Consider the following 8,336-nt stretch of genomic DNA (forward strand, 5'->3'; position numbering starts at 1 on the left):
CTCTTCATTTTTCTGGATAATATAAAAATAAGAATTGGTTGTTTCTCCATAGATGTAGCCCAAATTGGGTGAACCACGTTGTTTTATGTGTTTATTTCTTTGTGTTTCCAAAATATTTTTTGTATTTATTTGCTCCATTAATCAATTTCTAACAAAATTTAAGGCTTAAAAAGTTTTGCAAAAATTACATGATGGTCCAGGTGGTGGTCATTTTTGAGGTGATACAACATCCCATAAAATCCTCCATGTTGGATATTACTGGCCCATGCTTTTCAAGGACGCTCATGCATATGTACGAAGATGCAAAATATGCCAAACATCTACTAGAAGAGATAGGAAAGAAACATTGCATTTGTAGCTTGTTATCATTGACCAACCCTTTGAGCAATGGGGCCTCCACATAATTGGTGAGATTGTTCATAATTCGTCTAAATATCATAGGTTTATTCTCACCACTACTGACTACTTTACAAAATGGGTAGAGGACATTCCCCTCAAAAATGTTACTACTGAACAAGTGGTTTCTTTCATTGATCAGTTTATAATCACTAGGTTTAGTCTCCCGAGTACATTAATTTACGATAATTCCCATTATTTTTTTGCCATTGCAATAACTAAATTTGTTGTCCATAAAGGTTTCAAACTAAAATATTCATCTAACTATTATCCCCAAGGTAATGGATCAGCTGAATCAACCAATAAAAATCATTTAAGGATCATTAAGAGAACCACTGATGATAAACTGAAAAAAATGGAGTCTGGTAGGAGATTAAGAAGTACTTGGAGCAACTGAGACAGATTGCCACCAAGAAAGATTTGCAGCTGAACAGAAAGAACATGCAGAACTACATTGTTGGTCCTATCCAAATTAGAAAAATGTTGCTCATGGTTCAGAAGGAAGTTGAAATTGGTTCCAAGTCATTATACCCAGATGCCATGGATGCTAGAGTCTGCGTCCATCCTGACACCATCATGCAGTTTGGGGATGTCATCTCACAGTACCAAGCTTGGCACCAATATGTTACCATGAAGCATCAAGTGGAAGTTATTGAGCGAGAGTTATCCCAAACTCAAGCATCACAATGTTTGTCTTTTTAGGCTTTCAAGTTGTCTCTACCCTATTTTGTCTTATATGGGTACAAATGTAAATTGTAATATTATTTTTAATTATTTTGTAAGTGAAATTCCAAGTCTCAATATTGGAATATGAAGAGTCATGATGTAATGTAATGAGTCATTTGAAATAATTTGAAGAGTCATGAGGGTAGTCCAAAGGTCACAAAGGGGAGTTGAAAGGTCATCCACCCCCTTGTTATAAATAGAACCTCATAACTCATGTAAGAGGATTTTGGGAGCCAAGCTTTTAGCTAGGCTTAGGCTTAGGAAGAGCTTGGGAGTTTTGTGAGAGCCTTGGCTTCTCTGTAGCATAGAGGGAGTATACTTCTTTGGAGGAGCAGGTGTTGCTGACTTTAATGTTCCACTATTGGGGCTAGTGGTCATCAATGGTGTATGTATGATTGGAACTTTCACTTATAATAAAACTTAGGGCTGACACACTTTCATGCATATGTTGTGAATATAGTAGGACTATTCTTGTTGTATTTGTAATGTATGTTATTTAATTTATGCTCATGCTGATGAATGATTTAATTTTCATTTGTACAAATCTTGTTGAATGCATGTTGTTGTATTAATTCGTCACCTTGACTTGTGGACTATTCCACATGTTATCTCATGATGTCATTAGGCTTGTATGTTCCTTTTAAGCTGTGTAATATTACAAGATTCTAAGGGTCTCACTCTCTTTTCCCTTCTTGTGTTGGAATCATTCATGCATCGCACTTAACTATCCATAGGGTCACACACTTATTCTCACCAAAGGCACCATGCACCACTCTATGCATATTTGCAACCAAGGCAGATCATTAACACCCCACTGCTGACACTCCTACTCCAAACATTGTGAGGTCTAGTTGGGACTTAATATTGGGTAGATCCCTTGAATGTTGGCAGGTCCAACACCGTCAACATTTCTGGTGCTAGAAAGAGGGTCAAATGACAAGCTGATCCCTCCAAATCTATTTTGAATTTTTTCATTCATTTAATGGCTTCTCCCCAAATCATAACCCAAACATGTTTTTCTAAACACACAACTATGAAAGTGCCGGTGAGAATTATTGATGACTTGTAAAATTTGAAATTCAATGGTGAGGGTGGAACAACCTTATTTGAGCACACTGCCCATTTTCTTGATTTTTGCATGAAGCACAATATCCATTGTGAGGATGTTGGTTGTAGGTTGTTCATTATCAAGTTCGAAGGGCTCATACGAGAATGGTGTAATACATTGCGTAATGACTTCATACACCCTTTTGAACACCTTGTTATAGAACTGTTATGTGCCTTTGATATGTATGATTGTAAAACTCTGTGCAAGAAAATTATGAATTTGGGAAAAGCACCTCATGAATCTATCTAGGATTTTCATGATCATTTTATTCATTTTTGCTTTGAATTTCTAGAAGATGATGTTGATTGGTATTTCTTGGTTGATAGATTCCTATATATTGTTCACATTTTAGAAAATCCACACGAGATTGAATATTTCAAACCTCTCTAAACATACTTTGGTATTAGAGCTTCTAAATTTGCGATGGATGAGGTTGTTTTTCTGAGTGACCCTTCGTCTCCTTCTCATAAAATGACTCCAATTTCGTAGGTTGAGGTGCGAGAATTTGAGAATTCATCTGTTGATCTACCACCATCTTCTCCCACCCCAAATACTTGGAATTTCAGTGTAGGATTGGACTGCGAATCTGATGGTTGCGATGAAATGTTATCTCCTTGTCCTCCATCCTTTGGTTCCTTTGATCCTATGGATTGTGAGTTGTTATGTTCACTTGTTTTGAATCCTTCTTTTAATGTTCATGAGGATTAGATTGTGGATGGAGTTAGTGTTGAATATCCAACTTGCGATGTCATTTATGATTATGTATGGGAGCCCATAATTGAACAAGAATTTGCAATGAAGGATGATTCTTCCCCTTCTTCACCTATCCCTCATTATCTTGACATCTTCCACGATCGTGTCATCCATGTTAAATATTGTGAAGAATTGGTTCTCGATCATTATCAGAATACGTGGAATGTCAGTTTTTCATTCGAATGTAGAGAGGACAAATATGTTTTTCCTAATCTTTCCAATATCTCATCTTATATTTCTAAAAATATAGAGGGTGAAATTTCTCGCTTCCCATCTTCCCCACTTTACGATTCATCATATCATGAGGATGCCTCTGTTTGTAATCTTGAACTTTCTAATCATGAATTTCATGATAATTTCATTGATTCATTTGATTGTGATTCTCATTTTTCCACTATCAATGTTTCTAAGCCACCGGTCATTAATGATCCATCTTCTGGTGAATTGGAATTTCCCCAAGTTCTCGATGCACTTTCACCCGAGCTAATGGTTATGTCAGGTTCTCATAGTCTTGAGGTCAGTTCCACTTCTGATTAGAAATGTGTTGAATATTTCCAGGCTCCTCATCACTCTATTGTACACATTGAAGATCAATCTATTTTACAATTTTTGCATCCTCCATCTGTATCACACGATCCTATCACTCAGACATTGGAGGAGTCATACGTAGTCAGCATGGTTGCAAAGAAAAAAAATTCTTCTTTCTTTATGTTCACTTGTTTCTACAGTTCACAAGTTTTTTCTTGCATGTACTCGAGTTGTAGTGTGTCTAAACACTACAATGCACCCACTGAATGTCTTCCATGCACATTCTGTTCTTACTTTTCTGCGTGTACTTCCAAACTTCAAATGTTTTGGCTTGAATTGTCCCATATTTTTTGTTTGTTATTATGATTGTATATCTTTCTTGACATGCATTCACTCGCATACATGGGCCAGCCAATGCGCTGTTGGCTGCATTGGAAGTATCACTTCACGCGAGTCTGGCCTATGCTCTTATTAGGTTAGAAGTAGGAGTAGTTTTTCTTTGAATTGATTTGCTTTAATTTTCTTTCCTCTCTGCTTCTTTCCTTTTGTTTGTTTTCTTTCAGTCATCAAACAAGTAGGGTGAAGTCCAAGAGGAAGCTTTACGTCTATCAACACTTGGTTTTCTATATATTCCCTCTCTTTGCATGAATCTTTCATTCTTTTAGTCGATGATACTCTAGCAGAAAATACGTTCCTTTCAGAGAAAGTCAAAATGAAATCACAATGCTTGCACTTTTAACTAGTACCGCCTACTCTAATCAATCTTATATTTTCGATTAATCTTTGTCAACTAAGTTGATTAGAGTAAGGAGGGGAGGAAAAAATTAACAAGTATTTCAGTGGTCTATATAAATATACTTCTCTAAAGGGACAAATTCTTATGCTCTCAATAAGTCGGGATCCCTCTTCTGCCCCCAAGAAATAAATAAGTTCATATGCATAGTTCTTTGAACAAATAAAAATGAAATAAAGGGTGAAAGAACAGAAAGGATTCCTGCATAGAGAGGGAAGAAAGCAACTCCGTCGGGGTACTATCAAGGCTCACTTGCAGCAGAGCAATTTTTGTGTTCCTGAAGTGACTCCACTGGGGTATTTTCCAGGCCTGCTGGCAGCGGAGCAACATCATAGATGAAAACTAAGACTTTGACATTTTATTTTACTTGTGTATTTATATACTCTTTATCCCCAATCGAAACAAATCAGTCTGACTTCGCTTGGTATGTGTGCCGCCGATGAAGAGAATGGTAGGGACTATATCTGTAACTCTGGCTAAGTGAAGAAGCTGTGACAATCAATGAATTGAAAAATACTTTCAAAATATTTAGACCTATTTTTCATGTATTCATACAAAGAGTTGGAGTTCTACTAGTGTGTCGCCAGTGTTGTAGTGGCTACAACCACCCTTCAAAATTTTGCCTATGTTTCGATTTTGGAGGCTTCCTTCCTATCCAAAGGAGATTATCTTGCACTAATTCAAGTATTCATGCATCGATTGAGACTTATATTTTTCATTTGTCCTTGTGTTTTATTGTTTCCACACCTAATTTATCTTTCTAAGTCACAAGCTAATCTCCTGACTTGGTCTTACAACAGTTCTAGGCTTGCCTCCATAAACTATGCAATCCTTGAGGGAAAGCAACCTTGATGATTGGAATTGTGCAGTTCAGACTGACAGTCAGCCTTGTGCTTAGAAAATTCATAGTCATGGAAGGAATCCCAACACTAAGCCCAGAAACTGCGCAATCTATCACTCATCTCAGAAATGGCACTATGCACTGAGCCAGAAAGTTGCCTACTCCCCCAGAATTGCGCAATCTTTCCCGGTAGTGTGCATGGCAATTTTCCATGGAAAAGAAAAAAAGGAAAAAAAGATAAAAATAAAAAAGAAACCCTAAAAAATATGGATCCATTATTAGTATCCCGAAGGAGGCACACTCATTATTTTTAGAAATTTCCGTGAAGTGTCGCTTTTTCCTTGATTTTAGGCATACGCATCATAAGCCCTAATTTACTCAAATATATTTAATCAACACCTATATATATGATTTGCACATTCAATATTGGATCTCTAGCATTCCCGGGAGATCAACGAGCCTTCGATGAAGTGAGTTTCTCTTTTACCGTCTTTTGCCACTTTTTCTGTTGTTTTTTGTCATTTTGCTTGTGTGAGCGATTTTTGAGTTATTTCTCTTCAAAGTTTTCAGCGCTTCAACTTATTTTGTCTTGTAGAAGTGTTGTTCTAAGTTTTTGTTTTCCTTTCACAAGTGTTGCATCGATTTTCTTGTTTTTGCACTGATGGTCATTGTTGCGACAACTCTCCTCACATACTTGATTTTCCTTTTGTTTGTTCAATTTCTGCAATTGATCTACATTTATTAATTCATACTTATTTAGATCTGTACCCAAGCTCACATCATCACTTTGTTGTACTTGTTTTCCACACTTCCAACAGGAATATCTGTACTTTCCTTGGCCAGATTTTTCCTTGCCCGGCTAGGAACTATGCAATCCTAAGGCTTGAGCTGAGAGATTGGCCTCTGAAACTACGTAGTGTGTAGTACAGGCTGGACCAACTGTGTATTTCGCAATTCTAAGACTCAATTTGTCCCCTTGGGTCTTAGCGCATTTTTAATTTATGTTATTTAATTTACGCTCATGCTTAAGAACTATTCTGTTTGAATTTGTATGAGTCTTGTTGAATGCATGTTGTTATATTAATTTGTCACCTGAACTTGTGGACTATTCTGTATGTTAGCTCGTGATGTCATTATGATTGTGCATTCCTTTTAAGTTATGTACTATTACAAGCTTCTAAGGGGCTCACTCTCTTTTCCTTTTGTATGTTGGAACCATTCATGCATCACACTTGACTATCTCCAAGGTCACACACTTGTTCTCACCAAAGACACCATGCACCACTCTATGTGTATTTGCAACCAAGGAATATCATTAACACCCCACTGCTCAAAGTCATACTCCAAATTGCATGAGGTCTAGTTGGGACTTAATATCAGGGAGATCCCCTGAATGTTGGCGGGTCCAACAATGTCAACACCACCCCATCTATTAAGTGATATTTTATGATTAACAATGACCATGGTTGAGATTTAAACAAAAAAAAGAGTCACTAGAGGATAGGAGGTCTCATCACAAGCCAATATACCATGATCATAGGTCCTAATGAAGTGACATTACCACTACTGGTCGTAAAAATAGGGTAATGGTCTTTGGCCATGAGGTTGAAGGATAAGAGATCTCATCACGATTCATCTTGTTCACTCTATTAGTTGCCATGAATGGCATTTCTACTAACTAGTCACCAAGCCAAAACAGTGATCTTCAGTAGACATCTAAGTAAATAAAAATGATCTTGTAACTATGTATCTATTTCTAATAGATGGGACACTGGCATCTCAATGGGTTAAAAAGGAAACCCTGTCGAGGCTATGGACGCCTGCTGGAAGCAGTGGCTATGTCTATGGTATAGAAGTTAATTTAATACTATGATATACTTGATTACTTTACTTTCTCAAAACTAATTGCTAACAAAGTCCATGGTTGTATATATAAGGTTTCCTAGAACTTATGATTTATGAGGTAGCATTTAATAAGTTCTTGGATGGTGATGGTTATGATTTATGTCTATTAATGAATTTTAAATATTCATTTTACATTTCAGGGACAAGTATTTTTGGACATTTGAAATTTGGCATTTTGCATCATCTGATCTATTATTCCCTTATTCTACAAATTTTGTATTTTTAAACAAAGATAACTAGTTTTCCTAATCAATTTGTATTTAGAGGCCCTAATTTTTTTTAAGTTCCTTTTTCCAATCATATCTTCCTAATTCGTAGATGCACTATACTTCAATGCCACTCCCTCATCATTTCATTTATCCTTTTCAGAATTGCACATCATATAAATTAATCATAATTTTACAATTCTTGAAAAATGACCTTTTTCTTTAACAAACACTTTTGGCAACTGCTCCTTCACAGTTTTATGTGGCAACATCATTACAGTGTATTGCCACAAATTTCAATTACTCGAAACAACCAATTGATTTACCTCTCGCATGATGATTGATGTGACTATTGGCCGAGGACAACCTTTAATTTCATTGGGGTGAATCACGGTGTAATAAATGAATTTCTATTTGTTATATTGTTGCATGTTGAGCCATTATTCATATGTTGTTACTTTGGTATCAAATACTTTTTTGAATTTATATGTTGTAACCTTGGTTGTGAATGACAGGAATTTGGTAAGGCTAACTCTATCTTGCAGAACTTATAATTGTTCTCTTCCCGAATAGTTGATGAGGTTGCAACAATGGGAGGACAGTCTATTCGGCATGAATCTAGTCATTTGTAAATTACAATTGAAGCACATGACACCTTGAATCATGTAGGATGGTCGGATTACTTCGAAAGGATTCAAAGGTTTGACAAGGAAGTAGCACTAGAATTTATGTAGAATTTGAGCGAAGGGATAATGACAGTGAAAAATTTACAAGTTCAAGTTGATGAAAGCGACATATTTGAAGTAACGATACTTGTAGAAGAGGGAGAGAAATGGTATGGAATGAACACTTCCTTACATAATGTGACTTTATTATTTTTAAATGGAAAAGAAGAATTAGTCAGGAAAGGAGAGGGATATAATCCCAATCCATTTTTAGAATTGTGGAAGGAATTGGTAGGAGTTATTCAAAGATACATAACATGCAATGGGAGATACGATGTGGTCTGTGGATGCCACCTCAAGATAATGACATACTTGAGGCAAAGGGTATCCCTAAATATACCCATCTTGAAATCTC

Source organism: Pinus tabuliformis, chromosome 3_2 (assembly GCF_031772625.1).
Source record: "Pinus tabuliformis cultivar Carrire ecotype Pingquan chromosome 3_2, CPIR1, whole genome shotgun sequence".
Classification (NCBI taxonomy): domain Eukaryota; kingdom Viridiplantae; phylum Streptophyta; class Pinopsida; order Pinales; family Pinaceae; genus Pinus; species Pinus tabuliformis.